General features: G+C 47.4%; 1 protein-coding gene across 3 annotated transcripts in view; it reads right to left on the reverse strand.

Annotated features, from left to right (window-relative positions):
• The window catches only part of SLC2A9 (solute carrier family 2 member 9), a 240,673-nt gene that overhangs the window by 148,306 nt on the left and 80,228 nt on the right, over positions 1 to 12,139 (reverse strand). The gene's annotated exons all lie outside the window — the stretch shown is intronic.

A 12,139-nucleotide genomic window follows, 5' to 3' on the forward strand; every position in this document is an offset into this window, starting at 1 on the left:
TCAGCAAGGTCAGTGGTTGATACTAAGGAAGATGGAAATTCACTGGCCTGCATTTTCAGCTCCCAAAACATTTCATTCCTGATGGACGGGATTACAGGTTGAAGCCACTTCATCAAGTTCAGCCAGCCTTGTCACCTGCTTCTGTTTGGAGCTACATCATTTCATGAGGTTCATTTTTGAGCTATCCACGTTGCAATAACATTGGTCACCACTTGCTAAGGGTTCCCTTGTGTTTTATGTGCCCTTATTCATTTAATTATCATATAACTATCCCCTGAAGTAGACACAGTCAGTATTCCCACTTTGCAGGTGAGAAGATGGAGAAGCTTGCACATGGGCAGGGACACTGGATGCCCTCGCAGCAGAGCCTGAGACACATGCTGGGTGTGGAAAGTTTACCGGCTGGAGAGTAAGGCAGCCCAAGGTGCATCTCGGGGAGACTTCTATGGGCAAAGGGCATCAGTTCTGCGGGGCTTCTGAGCAGCACATGGAATACCTCCAGAACTGTCTCACAGGGGAAGCTGGGGCATTTATCTGCCAGCTCCTGCCCCCAGGGGTATTAACTCCCTGAATGTCTACACTGCGCTGCAGATGGCTGAGCAGCTTCCTGGCCATGGAGAGGGCCTGAGCATTTGGAGAGGCACGTGCTGTGCTTAAGGTGGGCAAACATTGGCCCATACCTGAGCCCACATGGACTGTCTGCTGCAGCAAGGCTGAAATTAGAGTGGGCAGAGGGAGGGTGTGAGGGGGACACTAGAAGGGGCTAGTGCTGTCATTCAGCAGGGGAGTGGAGGAGCTAGAATTAGAACCCACACCGGGGCTCCAGAAGTATCATTTTCCCAATGTCCAGCAATGCTTCCTGGAAGCTCGGCCAGCTGGGGCTGCTATAACATCATACTACAGATGGGTGGTTTAGACAACAGGCTTCACAGTCCTGGAGGCCAGAAGTTCGAGACCAGGGTGTCCGCAGAGTCAGCTCCCTGGTGAAAGCCTCTTCCCGGCTGCAGATGCTGCCTTCTCACTTCTCAGGAGGCACCACCCTCATGACCTCATCCAGCCCTGCCAAAGACTCCCCTCCAAAGACCATAACTCTGGGGAGCTGGGGCTTCCAGATAGAAATTAGGGGTGGTGAAGGAGCACAAACATTCAGACCATGACAGCAACTTAGAATCAGACCCTTCAGAGCTTTGGAATGCTGTCCTCCCCGCAAATCCTGCCTGTCTCTCTCCCCTCCCCTCCCCTCTCCTTCCTCCCTTCCACCTTTCCTCCTCTCTCTCTCAATCTCATCTGAAATTGAAAGACACTCATCATGCTCTCTGGCTTTCACCCAACCTTCCCTTCACCATCACTTTCATCAGAGCAAGACGGATGTCTGTGTTGCAAGTTTAGCAAATGCCAGGTCTTCCCCTAAAGATGGGTGGAAGGAAATGTAGCTCCTCACAGGCCCAGGGTAAAAAAGAGGGTAGGAGGGAGAGCCAGAAAGTCCTCTCTGTGCTTCCAACATGTCACAGAATTGGTGCTAAACTTGCAATTGCCTGTAGTGCAGTGTTGGGGGTGTGCTGTGATTGGTACATGGCCACACCTGTGCTGGCTCCTGTCCTCACAGTCCTGTCAGCTCGGGGCAGCGCTTGCACTAGGGGAAGGCTCATGGCAGATGCTTCATGGAAGAGGCTGGTTTTCCTCTGGGTCTAGAATGCAGAGGTGCTCACAGCATGCTGGATGAAGGTAATGAACCCTACTCATATTTGCAGATGTCTAGTCTGGAGAAAAGAGTTTCCCAAGAGGAGATGCCCGGATTGGATTTGCTTTCCTTGGCTCTGAGGTCAGAACAAGGGCCCCAGGCAAGAGCTCTGATGTGTGGGACCACAAGGAAGAACTGCCTGATGGATGTGTCCAAGGATGAACGTGTTTTTTGCGCAGTGAGTTCCCCATCCCTGAAGGTGTGCAAGAGGAGCCTAGTGACCACCTGTCAATCATATTGTGGAAGGGACCCAGGCATTGGAGAGGAAGATGAACAACAGGATCTCTAAAGCAAGCCCAGAACCCCAGATGTGTGCAGGCTGTGTAGATGATTGGGAGGAGATGGGGCAATGTCACCCATGGGGTGGGAGGGGACAGAGCTGATACCTCCAGTTTAAACTGGCTGCCCTTGGAGAGAGAGGAAATGGCCTGGGAAATTGCTATCTATCAGCCCATTTAAAAATTACATGAGCTTATGGAAGGTAACTCTCTCAGAGGAGTTCATTCTCTTCACTCTCCAAGTCATTTAAAAATAGTTCATACAAGCCCTACCCCCTGAGTGCATGTTCCCCACATTCTCCCTTCAATTTGAAAGTAAGAGGGCTTCCTGTGGCTCATACCTCATGCATATTCCTAGCCATGTTCTAATCACTAACTCCAAAAAACTTGAAAGAGGAATGAGAAATTGCATTTCCCAACTGGGGAAAAAACCTCTGTGTAGCATGGCAAACTCCTGGGCTGGGAGAGGGAGCTGTTACATAATCAGATCTTGCCCCAGTTACAGATTCAACTTTATTCAAGAGGAGTCAAGAGACGCTGAGCAGGGGAGAAGAGGCTAAGGCTTATTGTGTACCTACCGTATGCCAGGCTTTGTGTGAGGTGTCTTACAGAAACAGCCCTTCAAGGCGAGTGTGTTTCAGTCCACAGCTTCAGGGAGGTGAGGAAATGTGCCAATTTTCGCCCAGGTAATAGTGAGGAGTTCATGCTCCGACCTAGATCTGTCTGATCTTTCTTTCCACACAGCTCACAAGAAATCTCAGGGCTGAGAGGCTAAGGAGCCAAATTCAGCTCATTGCCATTATCCAGCAGCTTGCGAGAGCTTGCTGTGCATCTGGGATGGCGTGCAAAGATCCACTGTATTAAAGGAAGAACAAGGAACAGGTTCTGCTCCCAGGAGGTCTCTAGTGAGAGACAGACATGACTCACTACCACTTGAGTTGGTGGGGCTTGATGCCACATGGAGAGTGACTGCAGGGAGACCTGAAATGAGAATGACTCTCTCTCTCTCTCTATATATATATATATACACATATATATATATGCCTTGCCTGACTTGGAAAATCTCTCTCATGAGGAAACCTCTCCAGAACAGAGATAGAAACTATCAAGACAGAAACATCACAGAAGGCCCAAAGCAATGATCTAAAATATTTCCCTTGTAAAAATGGCGCTCTCTCTCTCTTTCTCCATGCCTGCTTCTCCTCTAGGTGAAATTGCTTCATGTTCCCACAGCAAGTAAGTCTCCATCCAATTGCTATAAACACCTCCAAGAATGTACTACAGAGCTTTAAGCAGCAGCGTGCTACAGTCTGTACTCAGCCTTTGGTATACCTTGGTTTTCTTCATTCATGCAACAATTATTTAGTCAGTAAATGCCTACTTTATGCCAGGCACTGCTCTAGGTGCTGGGGTTTCAGCAATAAGTAAAACAGGAAAAGTGTCCCTCCTCGCATGGAGCTTTTCATTCTCATGGAGGGGAGTGATACTAAGCAAATTCATTTATAAATATATCATTTCAGGTCATAATGAGTGCTAAAAAGAAAAATAAATCAGGGTAAGTGGCAGTGAGAAGAGGGGACACTGAGCTACGGCAGCTGGGGGAGATGTTTTTGAGAAGATGCTATTTCACTAGAGACCTAAAGGAAGTGAGGGAGGGGTGGGTCATGCAGACATCTGGGGAAAGAGCCTTCCAGGCGAAGGAGCCAGTGCACAGGCGCTGAGATGAAATGTGCTGACAGCATCCCACTACTTATGAACTTGTTGCATTTGCCCTATTGGGACTCAGCCCCACAACCACCCTTTTAGAACTCTTCTGTGTCATGGGGGCTAGCAGCCTACAAACTGCCTGTCCTTACTCCCTATAAATGACATCTCCTTACTCCCATGCTAGCAGAGTCCTGTTAGATTCCAGCAGTGAGAGGCACTGATGCATGGCTGAGTGTTAGAGGAAGAAAAGACCTCTTCTGCTAGTCAAAGTTCCAGCACCATCAGCTGTGGCTCCTGGTTAGCCTCAGAGGCTGTGGTTCCCACATCATCTGTGCCAAGAACATCAGCCATGTTAACGAGAGCAGCTCCAGCATCTGTCCTGCTGCCACGGTCATGCTTCCAGCAGTGTCAGTAAGAGATGGGATCAGTTCTTGAACCCAAACTCACCTGGCATCAAAACTGGCTCTGTAAGACCACAGAATCTGGGATATGCATGGTGTGGCCCAAAAAGGAGGACAAAGTTTGACACAAATGGAATGTGACTGGAGGAGAGTAGCTGAACTCAGCCTCGGCAAAGAGGAGCTTCTTTTAGGCTTCAGAAATTAGAAGTGAGCCAATGCCAATGCAACTCTTTCATTTTGCAGAGAGGTGAGCACTTTGAGGCCACTGGGCAGGCCAGTGGCTGAGCTGGGACTGAGCCCTTTCTCCTGGAAAGGGGAGGGAGGGTGAACGCACGGGCTCCAGGGTGACTCTGCCCAACTCCTTTTGCTCTCCCAGCCCTACTGGCACCTCTGTAACCATTTCCTGGCATCCAGTGCCTCTCTGAAATATTATTTCCACTTTCCTGGGTGGAACACTGACCAATGCACTAGCTCTGTGACCTTGACATTTCCTCGCTGAGTCTTAGTCTTCTCATCTATAAAGCAAAAGGTAGAAAATGTGTAGACTTTACGGGGGTGAGGACTAAGGTAATGGTTGCCATGTACCTAGCTCTATTCACTTCCTCTTGCTGCTACAGCAAATTACAATGGAGATTTATCATCTTCCAGTTCTGGAGGTCAGAATCTGAAGCAGGTGTCACTGGATTAAAATTGAGTGTTGCAGGGCTGTGTTCCTTCTGGAGGCTCTATGGAGAATCCGCCTGCTTGTCTTTTCCAGCTCCTATGGTCCACCTGCACTCCTTGGCTCCTGGTCCCATTCCTCCACTTCAATGCCAGCAACCTTGGGCCAACTCCTTCTCAGATTGCCATTTGTCTGTTTCTCTCTCTCTTTGCCTCCTTTTTCCACTTATAAGAACCCTTGTGATTGCGTTGGGCTTACCCTGGTAGTCCAGGACTACTCATTCCAAAGTCAGCTGATGAGCAGCCTTAATTCCATCTGTGACCTTAATTCCATCCGTGGCCCTAATTCCTTCATCACGTAACCTAACATATTCACAGGTTCTGGGAAGAAGGAAGTGGACATCTTTCAGGGTGGGGTGGAGGTCATTATTCTCCTCCCACACTAGCATATAAGAGGAACTCAAACAAAGGAAGCCATGAGATCTCCCAATCAAATCCCCTCTTTGTACAAAGCAAAATTCACAGCTTTGTCTGCCCACTGTACTACTCCACCTGGGTAAGCACAGAAATGATGCCAAGTAGATGAAGACACTATGTGTCTATTGGGACCACTGGAGCAGATGCTTCCCTGGGTAGCTGGACACTTTCTTGACCACAGATGGCTTTTCATTTTTTCTCAAACTACTTTGCCCTGCTTCTTGTATCCCAAAACAGCTATGTCCCTAAGACACTGTCTGATGGCAGAACAAGAATCCTCACTGTTCTTGGAGGAAGTTTCCATCCTGACAGAGGTCTGGGATTGATGCTGGAAGAGCCCTTTGGTACCATCCAGCACTATCCTAGCCATGAGCAGATGAGGAAACAGTCATCTGGAGAGATGCATGATGGCCAGTTAGTAGCAGAGCTGGATTTACCATGGGGAATTTTTTAATTTTTATTTTACTTTAAGTTCCAGGATACATGTGCAGAATGTACAGGTTTGTCACATAAATAAACGCCTGCCATGGCGGTTTGCTGCACCTATCAACCTGTCATCTAGGTTTTAAGTCCTGCATGCATTAGCTATTTGTCCTAATGCTCTCCCTCCCCTCACCGCCTGCCCACAGGCCCTGGTGTGTGTTGTTCCCCTCCCTGTGTCCATGTGTTCTCATTGTTCAGCTCCCACTTATGAGTGAGAGCATGCGGTGTTTGGTTTTCTGTTCCTGTGTTAGTTTGCTGAGGACAATAGCTTTCAGCTTCATCCATGTCCCTGCAAAGAATATGATCGAATTCCTTTTTATGGCTACATAGTATTCCATGGTATATATGTACCATATTTTCTTCATCCAGTCTATCATTGATGGGCACTTAGATTGGTTCCATGTCTTTGTTATTGTAAACAGTGCTGCAATAAACATATATATGCATGTGTCTTTACAGTACAATGATTTATATTCCTTTGGGTATATGCCCAGTAATGGGATTGCTGGGTCAAATGTTATTTCTGGTTCTAGATCCTTGAGGAATCACCACACTGCCTTCCTCAACGGTTGAGCTAATTTACATTCCCACCAACAGTGTAAAAGTGTTCCTATTTCTTACTGGGGGGTTTTGAGCCCACTTAGTGCTCATTCTGTGCTGTCTCACTGTCCGTCGGAGGGGGAGCAATAACACTTACAACCACCTGCTGTGGGAGCCTGTGGGTGGTGGCAGAGCCCGAACACCTGCTTCCAGGAGCTTTGGGCCTGACACTAGTCCCTGCCCCTATGTGCCCTGGTTCTGACCTCAGAACCTGGAGCTGAGCTGGTTCTTAGAGAGCATCTTGTTCTACTTCTGATGGTGCAGGTAGAGAAACACAGCCCAGAGAGGTGTTGTGACCAAACCAGAACTCCTGACCCCTGCTCAGTGTCAACACTCAGATCCCACAGTCTCTCTGCACCTGCCATGTGGAAGAACTCAACAAGATTGCTGTCCAAGAAGTCATTGGTGAGGAAGCCCAGGAGATGCTGCATGTTGTTTTAGGACATGGGCCCCTGAACATATGCTCCCAGCACCGTCTCGCCTGCAGACACACCCAGTCAAACCTGATGGGTCCCAGGACCTCACGCTGGGGGCTTAACAGTTTCCATTCCACTCTTTCCTGCAGGAAGCTCTGTGGCTCATAAAACATTAAAATGAGCACTGCTGCCATTTCATGAAATGCCCAGCCTGTGAAGAATGGGTTAAGGGATTTTTGGGAGCTGTTGTGTCTGAACACACCAGGCACATCTGGGAGGCACATCTATGAATCTCCTTCCTCATTAGCATGGCAGCTCTTCACCCTAGGCCCCCAGATGGGGCAGCTGTCTTACGCTGCCTCCTGCGAGAAATTGGAGCCCTTCTGCCAGAATACCATTGCTATGGGTGGAATGTTTGTGCCCCCCAGAAGTAAAAAGTTGAAAATGAATCCCCAAACTGATGGTATCAGGAGGTGGGGCCTTTGGGGAGGTGATCAGGTCGGGGGGCAGAATCCTTACGAACAGGATTCGTGCCTTTATAAAAGAGAATTACAAAGCACTCTGATATCCATGATCTGATATGATCATTTCTCTGGGCCCTAGAGATAAGCATTCACAGGCAAGAAAACTGAGCCTTTGAGATAATGGGCAGCTTTCCTGAGTCACACAGCTGTGGTATGGGGAAGACGGGGCTGGACCCCAGCTCTGCTAACTCTCAGCTAACCCTGGGCCACATGCTGTGACACACAGTAGGCTTTCCAGAGAGCCAGGGAGCATGATGATACTAGCAGCAACATTACCAGGTACAAAGAGGGGAAGAAAAGTGTGTCAACTTCACGGCTGACACCAGAATGTTTCTCAAGCACTGTCATGGCTAAGAAAAATATTTAGATGAATGCCTGGAGCAGCAGGTGTCTGCTGAATGTCTGCATGTGTGCTGGTTCCAGCTACAGAAGGGGCGGGAAGGCGCTCGACATGCTAGAGGGAGGAGAAATTGGGGCTCCAGGGGCATCTAAGAAAGCAGAGGGGATGATGAGCAGAGATGACAGGGAGAGGAAAGAGGAGGCTGTGAGTGGCAGGATGGAGCGACTCCCCCACCACCCTGAAATCTTTGATACGGTCTCTAAACTCTCTGGTGATTTGTTGTACATGGGTGCTGTTGTTTTTGAGAAAACCAAAGAAGGTACTGAATTTCAAGTTGGGACTATCATGTCATCCCAAGAGCAACAGAACTGGTCCCCAAGAAGCAGAGGAGACTCAAAGCACAGGCATGCTCTGAATGGTAAAGAAATGTTGAACTTCCTTCCCTGTGCTGTGGAATTGAAGGTACAGTTGAGAGCTTCCTCCCAGCTCTCAGGGGCACAGAGACCCCCAGCAATCTCAAAGGTTGCACGGGAATGGCACCCATCACAGGCACAACATAGAAAACATCCTCTGCTTCAGCAAAACCCTCAGCAATTCTCTAAATCTAAAGTGAGGCTGGTCCTTACAGCAAGAGTTGCTTGCTCTTTAGAACGAAGAAGTGTGTGGGCAATTTCCAGGCACGACTTCGTGCTCTGAGGGCTGGAGGCTTTGGTAGGGTGGTCTCCGAGCTGTGTTTTCCCGCCCCTTTTTGGCCCTTGGGTTTTCTGTAGGAGACATTTATCTCCATGGGCCTCTGTTTCTTCACTCAGCACCCTGTCCCAACAAGTTCTCTCTAGCCAGGGAAAAGGGAGTCCTGGGGCTTAGCTAGTCCATGGGCCAAAATGAGGAGACTCTCAGAGGCCACCTATCTTGGCTCACATCTTAGAAATGAAACAGAGCAACAGTGAGGGAGGAGGGCGCTGGTCTTCCGGGAGCAGGTGACTGCCAGCAGAGACCGAGAGAAGACCTCTGAGGCAGTGCGTCCCCACCTCCCTCTGCCCAGCTCCCTCTGCCCAGTTTAGGAGATGGGGACATCTTTATCATTGACAAGGGCAAGCATGGAATGTTACACAGCCCCTCTTCTCTCCTCAGCCATCTCCAGATGGGTATAGGTGAGCTGAGGGCCTCCAGGTAAGGCCACCACAGACAGCAAGGCCTGAAGAGCCAGCTGATCACCCTGTGGCCTCCTTCCTGGGTTCTGCGTTGGTTGTTGGTGGGTGCGTTTGGTGCACAGGGGAGGGAGTAAGAGAGGAGTTTACCTCTGTTGCCCCTCCCTCAGCAAGAGCCTACAAAGCACAAAGCCCAGCTCCCTCAAGCATCAGCAGCCTCCATTTGTGCCTGCATTTACCTGGGCCTGCCCGTATCTATGATGTCTACACTTCTGTGATCACACAGATTCTTTTTATGTTCTCTTTGTTCCCCCCCGAATATTATGTCCTAAGCATGCCTTCATAATGCTACAATCATCTATAATTGTTTGTTAAATAAGTGAATTAAATTGGCATTGGGATATCATTTTCAGTTTTAAGCAGATACACGATTACTTATCTAACTGTTCTTAGATGAAATGGATGCAAATCTGGAATTTAACCCTGGCTTAATATATAAAGTCATAATATTTCAGGAGAAATTTTCTGTGTCACCAACCCACGGATTAATGATCTTTTGCTATTTTTTTTTTTTTGAGACGGAGTCTCGCTGTGTTGCCCAGGCTGGAGTGCAGTGGTGCGATCTTGGCTCACTGTAAGCTCTGCCTCCCAGGTTCACGCCATTCTCTTGCCTCAGCCTCCCGAGTAGCTGGGACTACAGGTGCCTGCCAACACGCCCGGCTAATTTTTTTTATTTTTAGTAGAAACAAGGTTTCACCGTGTTAGCCAGGATGGTCTCGATCTCCTGACCTCGTGATCTGCCCACCTCGGCCTCCCAAAGTGCTGGGATTACAGGCATGAGCCACTGCGCCTGGCTGATCTTTTGCTATTATGGTTGTCTTTATGTGCACGTTATGTCTTAAAAATAAGAGTCACACGCACGCTCAAGGCAGCACCCTGCATTTCAGTGAATTCAGGTATGAATGAGACAAACTGAGTTAGAATCTCGCTTCTGTGATGAACTATCTGTGGTATCTTAGGCAAGCTACTCAGCCTCTGAGTGTTCATTTCCTTGTGTGCAAAGTTTTGGAGACGTATTGGAGATCACAGAAGCAAAGCACCATGTGTATTGCAGGCACTGGAGGCTGGGATTCTCCTAAATTGACAAGGGTGGCATAAATAAATAAGACCCAGGGCCTGGGACTCATTCCCTGCCACTATGAACTGGGGGTGGGGATGGAGTGGGGATAGGAACATTCCGAAAGGGGCCTCTTGTCTGAAGTGATTGTGTTGATGGCCCAAGTTCGTGGCCTCCCTACGTTTAGGTCTCTACCCTAAAACTTTGAAGCCCCCTTCCACTCTGACTTTGGGTTAGCTATGTGACTTACTTTGGCCAATAGGATTTTAGGAGATTTCAAGCTTAGAGAAAATGCTTGTGTTTTCTATTTCCTCTCTGATTACCATGAGAATGTGCCCTGCTGGCCAGCTGGGGATGAGGTACATTGAACAGAGCTAAGGCCAACCTAGGTCAGCCAGCTGACCACCAGACACGCGAGTGAACTTCAGCTGGCCCCAAGAAAGATTTTAAGGTCAAGCCCTACTAAGATTAACAGAACAACACTGTTGACCTATAGGTTTGTGAACTGGGGAATGCTATTATCTAAAGCCAATGTGTTTTGGGTGTTTTGTTATGCAGCATTATCACAGTAATAGTTGACTAACACAGGGCCTCTTTTCCCCAAATTATCAACAGACTGGAGAAGGGGTATCTCCCACAGTGCCGAGCATGGTGCTAAGTAATAAAGTGCATGTTGTTTACATTCATAAGTTCCAGAGCCAGACTGTCAGAATTCAAATTTCAGTGCTGTCATTGGCTAGCTTTATGTCCTTGGCCAAGTTATCCCATCCTCGGTATTTTTTTTTTAGGTCTTAAAATGGGAATAAAAATATTACCTACTTTCTATGGTTGTTGTGATGATTTAATGAGCTAATGTATGTGAAGTGCTTAGAATGAAATAGTTTTCAATACAGATGAGCCATTAGTGGGTGTTTCTGTCCATCTCCCTTAATAGACCTTCACCCTCCCTCACTCCTGGGGGGCAGGAATGTCATCTCACACCACTGTCTTACCCTGTCACCTGGCAGAACACCCAACATGCTAAATATCCATTGCTTGCTGAATGTCTGGAGTAAAATTAGCACTTTTATAGGTACAGATGAAAATTTCAATAAGCTATTTCAACTTAAGGCCAATATCTTTGTTCTTTTTATAGAGTGCACATGTAATATTTATCACGTTTTGTAACTGTACTTCTCCCTCACTCCCTACTGTGCTATGAAATAAAACTTTAAAACCTTCTTCACTGTCTGGCATTGACATGCACTATTCATTCCAACTGTACTTAATTGAAGCATTTCTCAAGCGTTTTTCCTGAGCAGAGCCAGAGGGGGTGCGGGTTACCCTCCCAGGCCAGTAGAGACAGAGCTGGAGGCCTCACCCTCTTCCAATAATGCACAGCCCAGGTGCATCTAGAATCAGATCCCCTTGGTTCTCTCTCTTAATCACCTTCTTTTTACTCCAGAGACTCTGCCATCTGACAACCATCTGAACAAAACTTTTAGGTGGTTTTTCTCCTCACTGGCCAAATGGGAAGTCACCTGGTACAACAGCCACTACTTCCGTTTCCTGGTATCTCTCTGTGCACAAGGGGTGTTGGGTTCCAATCCTTTGGTTACTAACCAGTTTAAGATTGGGGGTGGGAGTTACTAACCAGGGTCCTCTGGAGAAAAGAGGGCTCAAGTCCCAGGTCTATCACCAAGCCATAGGCAGAATGTTGTGTATATGGTCACTGTATTGAAGAAAACACTATCATTTCCACCATATTTTCAAAAGCCTCTATAAATCTCTATAAACCAAAACCCACAGCTTTGGGAAACGGACTTCATCCCTGTAAGCCTCAGTTTCTTCACCTGCAAAATGAAGGTAATAACAATTACCTTCTCTGACTTCACTTTAGAGAAATGTTATAAATGAGAAAATGAATCTGATCCATAAACTGCTAGACAAATATAGGTAATTGTTAATATTTCATTATGCCATTTGTTAACTCAGAAAAAGGTAGTGTGAATTTCAAAAGATGTTGCACAAATTGTATATATAATTCTCAAGTCTTTTCCTGGATTTGGACACAGATGAAATTTAGAACTAAAATGCACAGTTCTCAGTAATAATGATAGCAGATAATACTACGAACCTTATACGCACCATCTAATTCAATCCTCACAATGGCCCCATGAGGGAAGTTTATGTCATTTCCTTTTTACAGATGAGGGTTCTGGGGCTCAGAAAGGTTTAAAAAATTGCTCAAGGTCAGACATCAGAGCT

The sequence above is a fragment of the Gorilla gorilla genome, chromosome 3 (assembly GCF_029281585.2).
Source record: "Gorilla gorilla gorilla isolate KB3781 chromosome 3, NHGRI_mGorGor1-v2.1_pri, whole genome shotgun sequence".
In the NCBI taxonomy this organism is placed as follows: domain Eukaryota; kingdom Metazoa; phylum Chordata; class Mammalia; order Primates; family Hominidae; genus Gorilla; species Gorilla gorilla.